Source organism: Ailuropoda melanoleuca, chromosome 1 (assembly GCF_002007445.2).
Source record: "Ailuropoda melanoleuca isolate Jingjing chromosome 1, ASM200744v2, whole genome shotgun sequence".
NCBI classification, from domain to species: domain Eukaryota; kingdom Metazoa; phylum Chordata; class Mammalia; order Carnivora; family Ursidae; genus Ailuropoda; species Ailuropoda melanoleuca.
Window position 1 is genome coordinate 62850913 of NC_048218.1, and position 14206 is coordinate 62865118.

Below are 14206 nucleotides of genomic sequence, written 5' to 3' on the forward strand. Positions count from 1 at the left end.
TATCAAAGGTGTAGTTCTATCAATTCTTCCTTTTATCATCAAATTTTCCCACTTTGTTGAATTACTTCCACCAGCATATAAACATGCTATAACTTTTCCAATCTTAAAACAACCTTCTATTGACCTCATGTCCTCTTCCAGCTATCATACCACTTCTCTGTTCCTTTTTACAGCAAAAGCCCTCTAGAGAGTTGCCTATTCTTGACAGTCTCTAAGTCTTTTCCTTATATTTTCTTTAGAATTCACTCCTATGACACTTGTGTCCCAATCATCCACTGAAATATTTCTTATCGAGGTCACCGATGGCTTCCACATTGTTAAATCCAGTGATTAATGAACAGTTTTCATCTTACTCTCCCATCAGATACAACTGAATTACTTCTTTGCCTTTACTTTTTTCACTTAGCTTCCAGGTTATCACACTCTCCTGATTTTCTTTGCATTTCACTGGCTAATCCTTCTCAGTCTCCATTTGGGTTGTCTTTACCTCTCTGACCTCTAATTGTTGGGAGTGTCCCAAGGTTTAGTTCTTGGATCACTTTTCTTCTCTATTAATACTGGCTCCCTTGACAACTTCATCTAATCTTAGGATTTTACATGTCATCATTATGTTGATGAATTCCAAATTTATATCCGTTCTGGACTAGTCCCTTGAACTTCAGGCTACCATAAACACCAGACTACAATTTGGATGGCTAATAGACATCTCAAAGTTAACATACCCGAAAATAATTTCCCAATCTTCCCCTTAAGCCTATTTTTCTCCCAGTAAAAGGCAATTCCATCCTTCTAGTTACTTAAAGGGCCAAAAATTTAAGAGTGATCCTTAACACCTTTCATACTACATATCTGATTTGCCAGCAAATCCTGTTGCTTTTACCTTAAAAATATATCCAAAATTGGTTCATTTCTCACCATCTCCATTATTAATGTCCAGGTCAAAGCCTCTATCCATCTCTTTGCCTGATTTAATGTAATCGTCTCCTAAATGATCTCCCTACTACAGCCTTGCCTGCTCATTTCTCCCCCTTTCACACCCCCTTCCCCATTTGCTTTTCATACAGTAACTAGAGTGACCCTTTTAAAATGCCAAGTTAGATCATATCCCCTTCTGCTCAAAACACTCTAGCGACATTCCTACTCAGAGTAAACTCTCTCGTGGTCTAGACTCTACCGACATTTATTGACTGTACTATGTAACTATTCAGAAATGGATTCTGATATATGGCAACCATATGTATTAGAATACAGCTAAGAGCCAGATTATAGTATGGTGGTTAAGAGGTGTACATCAGAATCTTCCAAGAATTTTTTTAAATATACATGCCAACAAAAGCAAAAATAAACAAGTGGGACTACATCAAATGAAAGAGCTTCTACACAGCAAAGGAAACCACCAACAAAATGAAAAGGTAATCTAGGGATTGGGAGAAAATATTTGTAAATCATATATCTGATAGAGGTTAATATCCAAAATATGCAAGAACTCACACAACTAAATAGCAAAAAAACCAATCTGATTTAAAAATGAGCAAAGGAAATGAATAGACATCTTTCCAAAAAAAGACATACAAATGGCCAGCAAGTACATGAAAAAGGACTAATTAATTATAATTAATGCTAACATCACTAATCAGGGAAATGCAAATCAAAACCACAATGAAATATCACCTTACACCTCTTAGAATGGCTGTCATAAAAAAAGAGAAGACGGGCACCTGGGTGGCTCAGTCAGTTAAGTGTCCCAACTCTTGGTTTCAGCTCAGGTCAGGATATCACGGGTTATGGGATCAGGCCCTGCACTGAGCTCCTTGCTCAGTGGAGAGTCTGCTTGAAAGATTCTCTCACTCTGCCCCTCCCCCTGCCCATGCTCTCGCTCCCCCCCACCAAAAATTAATAAATCTTAAAAAAAAAAAAAAGACAAGAGGGGCTCCTGGGTGGCGCAGTAGGTTAAGCAGCTGCCTTTGGCTCAGGTTATGATCGCAGGGTTCTGGGATCAAGCCCCACATCGGTCTCCCTGCTCGATGGTCAGCCTATTTTTCCCTCTCCGCCGCTTGTGCTCTGTCATGTGCGCTCTCTCTCTCGCTCTCAAATAAATATATAAATACATACAAAAATAAAATCTTTAAAAAAAAAAAAGACAAGGGGTAGCAAGTGTCGGCAAAGATGGGGAGAAAAAAAAAAAGCCTTTGTGCACTGCTGGTAGGAATGTAAATTGGTATAGCCAGTATGGAAAACAATATGGAGGTTCCTCGAAAAATTAAAAATAAAACTACCATACAATCCAGCAATCCCACTTCTGGGGATTTATCCAAAAGGAATGAAAACAGGATATTGAAAAATTATCTGTACTCTCAGTTCACTGCACAATATCCAAGATATGAAAACAATAAATGTCTGTCAATCAATGGATGTATGATAAAGATATGGTGTACGCATGCAAGTGTGCACACAGACACAGACACAGGAATATTATTTGGCCATAAGAAAAGGAAATCCTCCTGTTTGCAAACACATGGATGGGCCTCAAGGGAATTATGCTAAGTAAAAAAAGCCAGACAAAGACAAATAGTACGTGGTACCACTTACATGTAGAATCTAAATAAAAAGTCAAACTAATGGGGACAGGTAAAAGTTGGTAAAAAGGAACACACGTTCAGCTATAAGATGAATAGGTCTTGGGATCTATTTCATAACATGGTAACTACAATCAATAACTTTGTACTGTATACTTGAAATATGCTAAGACAGTAGAACTTAAATGTTCCCAATAAATAAATAAAAATAAATGTGAAGGGATAGATGCATTAATTATATGGATGAGAGGAATCTTTTCACGATTTATATCAAATCATCACAATATATACTTTAAAATACCTTATAATTTTATTTGTCAACTATACCTCAATAAAGATGAAAAAAGAAGAGAAAAAAGTCCTTAAAGAAAACAAAAGAAATACATAAGCCAGACTTACTGAATCAGGGCCTTTGGGGTTTAGTTCTTGGCATTTGAATAATTCTCCAAATGATTTTGCTATAACCCCTAGTTAAGAACTGCTGAATTTTATAAAATGGAAATATTTTGGTTATTAAGAGGCCTAGACTATACTTGGATTGCCGCTGATTATACCTGATATGTTTTATCCTCAGTTTCTTTACCTATAAAATGAAGTTGTACTGTATGTACTTACTTAATGGCTTCAAAGTAATAAAAAACAAGATAGCTGAGTAGTTAAAATAGATGTTAGAAAATGTACTAAAACTCACACATTATATTCAACAGAATGCTCACACTTTTTACTCATTCGCAATTTTTTTTGTCCAAATATTTTTGTCTAATGAAAAATTTAAGTAAGATACTCTACAGACAGCCACACTGACAAGAGAAGACAATTATTAGACTGACAACAATGAGGATAGGACAGAAAAATGAGAATAGCAAAATCATATCAGTTGGGGCCCTTGTGGATAATGAAAGTTACTCCTGTATACTGTAATAAAAGGGATCACTATTTTGCTCTATGGCAAAATGATAAGATGTGATCATGCTAAGTCATCAATAAAAAAGTTACTATATGAGTTTTGTTTGAAAAAGCAGGGAAATACATATTTTATAAAGATTTCTAAGTAAAGCCACTGAAATGATTAATGCAAGGTATTATAAGGAGTCAGTTATCTGTTCCTGAAAAGTTCAGCCACTTTAGTGAAGCTTTCTTGATTCTACCTCTCTTTCCTGCCCCAAATCAACCAGAGCCAGTTAGGTACTACTATGTGCTCCCATAACACCCTGATAAGAGGTTAATATCCATTCATCATTTCACTAACCACATTGTCTTATTTATCTGCCGATGTATATTCTATTAACTTGTAAGCATAAGGGGAGGGGGCCATGCATTATTTGTATTGGTAGACCTAGGAAATAACATAATACCGAGCACATACTAGATTCTTGGATATGTTTGTTCAAACCAATGAATAAATTCAGGAAATTTAATCCTCCAAGATTTTATTACATTGAATTTATTATCTTACTGAATTCCAGTGCTTCTCAAGTACAGTTCTGAGAACAAACTAAATCGGAACCAATACTTTAAAAAAAAAAGACATATTCAAGTTGCAGTTTTGATTTCTTAAATAAAGAAGTTACAGATTCTTAGACCATTCCTGAAGCTTCTGGGGTGAGACTCAAAAATCTGTATTTTTAGAGAAAGCTCCCTAGATGATTGTGATACATAATTAAGTTTGGCAACCAATGCAATACATCACTTTTTTTCTCTAAAATTATTTCAAATGTCTAATTTTGCCCACCTCAAAGACTGTACAGTGACTCTTCCAAGAATAGCCACCATGTAATACACCAGGCAGCATTCCCTCTTAGCCTTGCAATGTACTAAGTCTGTTAGCCAGCGCCCTCTGGCTACTTATATTCCCAAGACAGACTGACCTCCTCATCTATACTCTTCTCTAAAACAATCTTCCCCAATCAGTACTTTTCATGGCTGCTCCCAGATTTACAAGAGAAGGTGCCCTTTTTCCTTTCCAACTTGCTCCATCAATATTTAGCTTAACTTAATTCAAATGGAATGAGTCCTAAGAACTTTAAACCAGTAGCTTATAGTTATAGCTATGACATTATGCCTTTTATATGTGTGAGTGATCTCCAAGGAAAAGCCTGACATACAACAAGTATTGCTCTGGATGTAGTAAGTGGTAACGTGGTGCTATGTTAAGAGCCCAACATGATGGAGGGTAATGGCAAATGATAAGAAATGTGTTTTAGATTTAAATCAGGTCATCAAGGATCTGATACTTAAAAGTCATTACAGATCTGACAGCTATAAAAGGAAGGATTTTCTCAAAGGGTAGCAATAGTATGTGCTGATCAGTAAGTGGGAAAAGGAACCATATTTCTCAATGCTCCTGTCACTCTGGTACTTCTCATTTACTTACCTCTTGACTTTTTATTGGAATCTAAATCAAGACTAAGTACAAAAGGTTTTGCCTCATTTGAAGAGCTTACTTATTATTTGCAACTTTTAAAAAGCAGAAAGAGGCTCTCTGCTCTTCCCCATTTGACAGCTGCATCTTCTGGTGCAGTGCCAGCCACAACCCTGAGATGCAATGGTGAACGTTGGCGTAAGTGGATTTGGCCATATTGGGCCCCTGGCTACCAGGGCTGCTTTTAACTCAGGCAAAGTGGATACTGTTGCCATCAGTGACTCCTTCACTGACCTCAACTACATGCTCTACAGGCTCCAGTATGATTCTACTCATGACAAATTCAATGGCACAGCCAGGGCTGAGAATGGGAAATTTATCATCAATGGAAAGCCTATTTCCATCTTCTAGGAGCAAGATCCCAACACCATCAAATGGGGTGATGCTGGTACTGAGTATGTTGTGGTGTCCACTGGGTCTTCACCACCATGGAGAAGGCTGAGACTCACTTGAAGGGTAGAGCCAAGAGGGTTATCATCTCTGCCCCTTCTGCTGATGCCCCCATGTTTGTAATGGGCATGAACCATGAGAAGTATGACAACTCCCTCAAGTTTGTCAGTGATGCCTCCTGCTTGGCCCCTCTGGCCAAGGTCATCCATGACAACTCTGGCATCATGGAGGGACTCATGACCACAGTCCATGCCATCACTACTACCCAGAAGACCAGGGACAGCCCCTCTGAGAAGCTGTGGCATTATGACCAAGGGGCTGCCCAGAACATCATCCCTACTTGTACTGGCGCCGCCAAGGTTGTAAGCAAGGTCATCTCTGAGCTGAATGGGAAGCTCAGTGGCATGGCCTTCCATGTCCCCACCCCCAACATGTCAGTCATGGATCTGACCTGCCTCCTGAAGAAAGCTGCCAATGATGACATTAAGTAGGTAGTGAAGCAGGGAGCATCCTGGGCTACACTGAGAACCAGCCTGTCTCCTGTGACTTTAACAGTGACACCCACCCTTCCACCTTCAATGCTGGGGCTGGCATTACCCTCAATGACCACTTTGGCAAGCTCATTTCCTGGTATGACAATGGCTATGGCAACCGGGTGGTGGACCTTATGGTCCACATGGCCTCCAAGGAATAAGAGCTCCCTGGACCACCAGCACCAGTGACAGCAATAGGAAGAGAGAGGCCCTCAGCTGCTGAGGAGTCCTTGTCCTACCTCATTCCCCAACACAATGAGAATCTCCTGATCTCTACATAGTTTCCATCCCAGACCCCCTAAAGAAGGGTCACGTACCATCAATAAAGTATACCGTACCCCTCCCCAAAATAAATAAGTAAAAAGTAGAAAGAAATTTAGTAAAGAAAATGATACACACCAAGAAAGAACACTGGATGCTGTAGAGGCTCTCTGACAGTGTGGTTTAGTAGGTATGCCTGCAGAGTTACTCAAGAGAGGCAGAGAGGCAGGAAGTCTTAGGAGAGAGTTGGCAGAAAAGAGACAAGGATAGAAAAGAGCAACTAGGAGTGTACTAGGGGACTAGGAATTGAACTCGTCTAATTTGCTGCTGTACTTCCAATTCCTTGCAGTGCCTGATACCTAGGAGGTAGGCAATATATGTACTAAACGAACAAATAAACGAGTAATATAAAGGTTACTGCTAATTGCCTCTTCCTTTCCAGTAATCTTATTTTTGCCTTTAGCCAAACTCATGTCCCCTATTTTTTTTAAAGGTCACTTTACCCTTGTATTCTGTACCCACTGACTCCTTTATTTAACCTCTAAACTTTGTGCAAGATTGATTTAAACCTGTCCCTATTTCCTCTCTGCCTACTCACATCATTTGGTTTTTGCCACTAACATTCCATCACACTTTCAAAGGTCAGCAATGACTTCAGCACCATCAATTTTTTTTCTCTCTCAGTTCTTATATGTCTACAGCATTCCATTATCAAAACTCAATCCCTCCTTCATGAAATTCTCATCTCCTTTGCTCTTGTGGTATTTCATCATCTTGGCTATCCTCTTACCTCTTTGAACAATATTTCTCTGTCCTCTCTTCTCATCTGCAACTCTCCAAATACACCCCAAGGTTTTCCTTCGCCTCTTCTCTTTCTAAATTTGCTTTTTGGAAAAACTCATCAACACTCACGGACTGGGATTATTTCCATAATGATTCCAACTCAGAATTCTCTCTTGAGCTTCCCCACCTCATCTCTGAATGCCTTCTGGACAGTTTCAGCTGGATAGCTCACAGATCTCTCCCTTTATCATATCCAGAGCTGAATTTATTATCATTTACTTCTCCTTTACCTATAATATATATCCCCATTCTTGAGGAATAGTCCAGTCAGTCATTAATACCCAATATAATTTTCCATTCTTTGTAAGCACCTCACTTTTTGTCTTGAACTGCTGTAACACTTATATTCTCTATCAGTGCTGTCTCAGAACCTTCTGTAATGATAGAAATGTCCAGCAGAGTAATCACTGGCAACATGTGACTGTTGCACAGTTCAAATGTGGTTAGTTCAACTGAGGAACTAAATTTTTCATTTCAGTTAATTTAAATTGCCACATTAGTCTAGTGGTTACTGTATGTAACAACAGTAGAATACTTTTTTCTTAATACCATTCTGGAACAAGAGGCAGGACAGAGCAGTGATCAAGAGCACAGGCTCTTGAACCAGATTGCCTGGGTCTGAATTCCAACCCTATCACTTACTAGCAATGTGACCTTTTTTTTTAAAATAATATTTTTTTATTATATTATGTTAGTCACCATACAGTACATCCCTATTTTTTGATGTAAAGTTCCATGATTCATTACTTGAGTATAACACCCAGTGCACCATGCAATATGTGCCCTCCTTAACACCATCACCAGCCTATCCCATTCCCCCATCCCCCTCCCCTCTGAAGCCCTCAGTTTGTTTCCCAGAGTCCATAGTCTCTCATGGCTCACTCCCCCTTCTGTTTACCCCCCACTTTCTTCTTCCCTTTCTTCTCCTACCAATCTTCCTACTTCTTATGTTCCATAAATGAGTGAAACCATATGATAATTGTATAAACCAGGAAATTAAAAATCAATTTAAACAATTTATGGAGACCAATGAGAATGAAAATACAACGGTCCAAAACCTATGGGACACTGCAAAGGCAGTCCTAAGGGGAAAATACATAGCCATCCAAGCCTCACTCAAAAGAACAGAAAAATCTAAAATGCAGTTTTTATATTCTCACCTCAAGAAGCTGGAGCTGGAACAGAAGAACAGGCCTAACCCACGCATGAGAAGGCAGGTGATCAAGATTAGAGCAGAGATCAATGAATTAGAAATCAGGAGCACAGTAGAGCCAATCAACAGAACTAGAAGCTGGTTCTTTGAAAGAATAAATAAGATCGATAAGCCACTGGCCAGACTTATTCAAAAGAAGAGAAAGGACCCAAATTAATAAAATTATGAATGAAAGGGGAGAGGTCACAAGCAACACCAATGAAATAGGAAGGATCATTAGAAACTTTTACCAACAGCTTTATGCCAATAAATAAACAACCTGGAAGAAATGGATGCCTTCCTGGAAACCTATAAACTACCAAGACTGAGACAGGAAGAAATTGATTATTTAAACAGACCAATTACTTATGAAGAGATTGAAGCAGTGATAAACAACCTTCCAAATAATAAAACTCCAGGCCCAGACGGTTTTCCTGGGGAATTCTACCAAACATTCAAAGAAGAAATAATACCTATTCTCCTGAAGCTGTTTCAAAAAATAGAAACAGAAGGAAAACTACCAAACTCATTCTGTGAGGCCAGTGTTACCTGGATCCCCANAGGCTAATATTACCTTGATCCCCAAACCAGGCAAAGACCCCCTCAAAAAGGAGAATTACAGACCGATTTCTCTAATGAATATGGATGCCAAAATCCTCAACAAGATCCTTGCTAATAGAATCCAACAGTACATTAAAAGGATTATCCATCATGACCAAGTGGGATTCACCCCTGGGATGCAAGGGTGGTTCAACATTCGCAAATCGATCAGTGTGATAGATCATATCAACAAGAGAAGAGTCAAGAACCATATGATCCTCTCAATAGATGCAGAAAAAGCATTTGACAAAATACAGCATCCTTTCCTGATTAAAACACTTCAGGGTGTAAGGATAGAGGGTACATCTATGAAAAGCCTACAGCAAATACCATTTTCAATGGGGAAGAGCTGGAAGCCTTTCCCTTAAGATCAGGAACACGACAAGGATGCCCACTCTCGCCATTATTATTCAACATAGTACTAGAAGTCCTTGCAACAGCAATCAGACAACAAAAAGGGATAAAAGGTATCCAAATCGGCAAAGAAGAAGTCAAACTGTCTCTCTTCGCAGATGACACGATACTCTATATGGAAAACCCAAAAGAATCCACCCCAAACTACTAGAAGTTATAGAACAATTCAGTAATGTGGCGGGATACAAAATCAATGCTCAGAAATCAGTTGCATTTCTATACACGAACAATGAGACTGAAGAAAGAGAAATTAGGGAATCCATTCTATTTACAATAGCACCAAAAATCATACGTTATCTCGGAATTAACTTAGCAATGTGACCTTGAACAAGACGTTTAACACCTCCGTACCTCCACTGCTTCATGTATCAAATAGGGGCAATAACAATACCTCCCTTGAAGGGCTGTTGTGAGAATTACATGAATTAGTATGTAAAATGGGTGCCTAGCCAAAGCAAATACTAAGAAATATTAGCCATCATTCACATTATTATTTCTAAAATCATTCATATATATAAACCTTATCCCCCTACTAGATCCTACTTCACATTCTTAGCGAGGATAGAGATTGTCTTTTCTTTTTTAATTTCTCCCCAGTACTTGCACATTATTATGCTGCCCAAAGAGGAAGTCAATAAATATTGATTGTATGCAATGTGTAAATTAGAAAGTTAAAATCCCATTAAAGTAAACTAGAAATGACAAGTCAATTTCCTTATTTATAATTTGTGCAAAGATTAGATTCTATAAGTCTTGTTTTCATAATTAAGAGTAGCCATGCATTTATATTAGTTCCATTAGACTTGGGGTAACAAAACTGGAAGATAGTAATCAATGAAGAATACTGCACAATAAAACTTTTCTTTCTTTTCCCTTCAATTCAGTATGAACACCTCTCTACTGCATACTAAATCCAAAATGTTAGTAATTACTGAGTACATACATTAAGCTCATTAGTTTCACCCAGTACTTGAAATTAAACAATTACATTATCACCTTTATCATCTCTATTTTTAGTTGGCTCTTAGATGTGAAATGAGCTAATGGGGCAATTGATTCTAAGAGTTCTGAAGAGGGTGTATTCATGGATCTACAAGCATTCTGGAGATACTCTCTCAGGTTTTAATAACACAGAAGCTGTAACTGCAATTTGAAACTGCTACAGAATAAAGTGTTCTTCCAAGCTATTTAGGTAATGGTTGTACAAGATTTAATCATTCCTGCTGGAGGAGAGAACTGTTCACTTTATTATAGCAATAGTCAAAACTATTTACATGTCTATGGCAACTTTCCTTAAGATTATCACTTAAAAGTGCCTTTTACTTATGTTGTCATTCAAGAAATGCATCTTCTCTCAGCTATCGGAGAGAACGATTTCTCAACATTTACTGCAACATGGACAGCACTGGAGGAGATAATGCTAAGTGAAATAAGTCAGGCAGAGAAAGACAATTATCATATGATTTCTCTCATCTACGGAACATAAGAACTAGGAAGATCGGTAGGGGAAGAAAGGGATAAAGAAAGGGGGGTAATAAGAAGGGGGAATGAAGCATGAGAGACTATGGACTCTGAGAAACAAACTGAGGGCTTCAGAGGGGAGGAGGGTGGGGGAATGGGATAGACTGGTGATGGGTAGTAAGGAGGGCATGCATTGCATGGTGCACTGGGTGTTATACGCAACTAATAAATCATCGAACTTTACATCAGAAGAAAAAAAGAAAAGAAATGCATTCTTCTCAAAGATGGAAGACAGACCAACCAGCCCAAGATACAGTGAAGAGTAATAAACGCAAGGTAACTTTTACCTCCATATACTCCATTCTTTAACAATAACGCAATTCAGGCCAGCCTGGCTTTATAGGAGTCAAATTAGCGCCACACTCATTCTGGTAAAATCAGTCACAGTGTAACATCACCTACAAACCTGTAGGCTAGCTAAAGCAGATATTTTTTACCTCTATTCTATAGAAGATATACTAAGGCTCAGAGAAGTAAACTGTTTAGCCTAAGGTCACTCTTGAGGAAGCAAAAGGCAATATGGGAACTGACCCAGGAAGTGAGAGCTTAACTCTAAGTTTCTTTTTTTTTTTAATTCTTTACTTAAATTCAATTTAGTTAACATAAACTGTATTATTAGTTACTGGGGTAGAATTTAGTGATTCATCAATTGCATAGAACACCCAGTGCTCATTACATTAAGTGCCCTCCCTAATGCCCATCACCCAATTACCCCTTGTCCCGACCCACCTCCCTTTCAGCAACCTCAGTTTGTTTCCTAAAGTTATGAGTCTCTTATGGTTTGTATCCCTCTCTCTTTTCATCTTATTTTTCCTTCCCTTCCCCTATGTTCATCTGTTTTGTTTCTTAAATTCCACATATGAGTGAAATCGTATGGTATTTGTCTTTCCCTGACTGACTTATTTCACTTAGCATGATACTCTCCAGTTCCATTCATGTCATTGCAAATGGCAAGATTTTCATTCGTTTTGATGGCCGAGTAGTATTCCATTGTATATATACCACATCTTCTTTATTCATTCATGTGTCGATGGACATCTGGGCTCTTTTCATATTCTGGGTATTGTGGACATTGCTACTATAAATACTGGGGTGCATGTGTCCCTTTGAATCACTATGTTTGTATCCTTTGGATAAATACCTAGTAGTGCAATTGCTGGGTTGCAGGGTAGCTCTATTCTTAACTCTTTGAGGAACCTCCACACTGCTTACCAGAGTGGCTGCATCAGCTTGCATTCCCACCAACAGTGTAAGAGGGTTCCCCTTTCTCCGCATCCTCGCCAACATTTGTTGTTTCCCGAGTTGTTAATTTTAGCCATTCTGACTGGTGAGAGGTGGTATCTCACTATGGTTTTGACTTGGATTTCCCTGATGCTGAGTGATGTTGAGCATTTTTCAAGGGTCTGTTGGCCATTTGTATGTCTTCTTTGAAGAAATGTCTTTTCATGTCTCTCTTCTTTTCAATATGTTATGCTCTCTCACAGAAAGGGATTTAGAAAAGTCCATAAGGAAATTCTGTCCAGAACTTGCTATTGACAAGTTGCCAACTGGACTTATTATCTAGTATTTGTTTTCCTCTACAGCTGAGCATTTGGGAATGTGGCAGGCTGAGATAACATAGACATTCACAGGCATTCTGACTTCAAATTCACAGAAATGCCATAAAAATGTTTTTAAAAAATAAAGAAGATAAGCTTGAAAAAAAGAGAAGGAAATCCTTTAGGTGCCAGAAATGAAGAACTTAAAATCAGAGTGAGAAATGGGAACTGACCCAGATTCAGAGATAGCTTCAGGGGCCAGTCCCTGGAGTTTTAGTGCCCATCCAGGAATAGAGATGTTTTCTGGCTTTTAAGGCAAGAATATACATAGATGAGTGACAAAGACTATAGTTCCCTTCATGAAATCTGGCCCTGTCAGTGAAACAGAGTAGGAAAAACTATCCACTGGCTCAGGAAAGCAGGAAAAACTTTCTGTCAGGGACCCTCGGTAGAGTTGCACATAATAGATAAAGGGTCCACAAAAAAATGGAAACCACAGGCCTGTACTGTAATCAAATATTTGGAGAGTATACATTATCTAGATGGCATGGAAACTCCTAGCTTTGAAATTTCAAGTACATTGAAATCCCTAGGGTTCTGGAAGCAACAGAAGTGAAAAGGTACCATACTTTCACGACACAGCATACAGAACTTCCACAGAGAAGGAGAAAAAAAAATCCTGCTTAAGATGTGATCATCTTCAAAGAATTACAAACCATACAAAGAGATACATTTCCATTAAGTATAGTCAGCATACACAGCAAGTTAGAATATCAACCACCCATTTAGAAAAAAAATAAAACAATCCAAAAGAAATCATAAAATAGTATGTTGAAATGATTAAAATAAAAAGTAAAGCCATAATGAATGATTAGGATATTGTGAAAAATTTTGACATTTGAAAAAGAACCAAAGGAGTATCTAGAAATAAGAAATTACAGTTACAGGGGCGCCTGGGTGGCACAGCGGTTAAGCGTCTGCCTTCGGCTCAGGGCGTGATCCCAGCGTTATGGGTTCGAGCCCCACATCAGGCTCCTCCGCTGTGAGCCTGCTTCTTCCTCTCCCACTCCCCCTGCTTGTGTTCCCTCTCTCGCTGGCTGTCTCTATCTCTGTCGAATAAATAAACAAAAATCTTTAGGAAAAAAAAATTACAGTTACAAAGATGAAAAACTTAGAGGATATATTAAAGAGCAGATTAGACATAGCTGAAGAAGATTCTTAATTAACTGGAAGGCAGATAGGAGTACATGATCCAAAATACACAAAGAAGAAATAAAGAACAGAAAACATGTAAGTACAATTAAAAGATACAGAGGACAAAAATCTAACAGAAGTACAAAGGAGGGGATAGAGGAAATGAGGGAAGACAACAGATAATGGCTCAAAATTCTGAAAAATGAAGACAGTTGTGAGAGGCACAACCTTCTGACAGGATGACTAAAAACGAACCCATACCTAGACATATATTAGTAAAACTACAGAACATCAAAAAAAATCTTTTAAAAGCAGCTAGAGAGAAGAAATTACCTTCAAAAGGAATAACAATTAGGCTGACAAAAGAGTTCCAATCAGCAGCAATGTAAGTCACAGTCTGTGGAACAACAGCTTCAAAGAACTAAAAGAAAATAATTGTCAATCGAGCTAATTACCACTCCTTTCCTATTTATTTCTTAACTCAATGGAGAGATGTATGACATTTGGACAGGACTAGCTGGGATTAGCAAAGACCAACAGTATCTGGGAAGACAGTTAATTTGTTGGAAACCACACCAGAGTTTCCTAAATGTGAGCTGGCACAGAAGACCTAGACCTAAGGCTCCAGAAGCTTTTGCCCCCTTTACATATACTTCTAGCCAAAAGTTGTCTGTCTTAGTGCCAAAGGATTAGATAGAATTATTTATGGATCATGTTAAGTG

The 14206-nt window shown here is 38.4% G+C and overlaps 1 protein-coding gene and 1 pseudogene across 1 annotated transcript in view; one reads left to right on the top strand and one right to left on the bottom strand.

Annotated features, from left to right (window-relative positions):
- The window catches only part of RABL3 (RAB, member of RAS oncogene family like 3), a 38522-nt gene that overhangs the window by 19374 nt on the left and 4942 nt on the right, over positions 1 to 14206 (bottom strand). The gene's annotated exons all lie outside the window — the stretch shown is intronic.
- Positions 5122 to 6082, top strand: LOC100477497 (annotated as a pseudogene).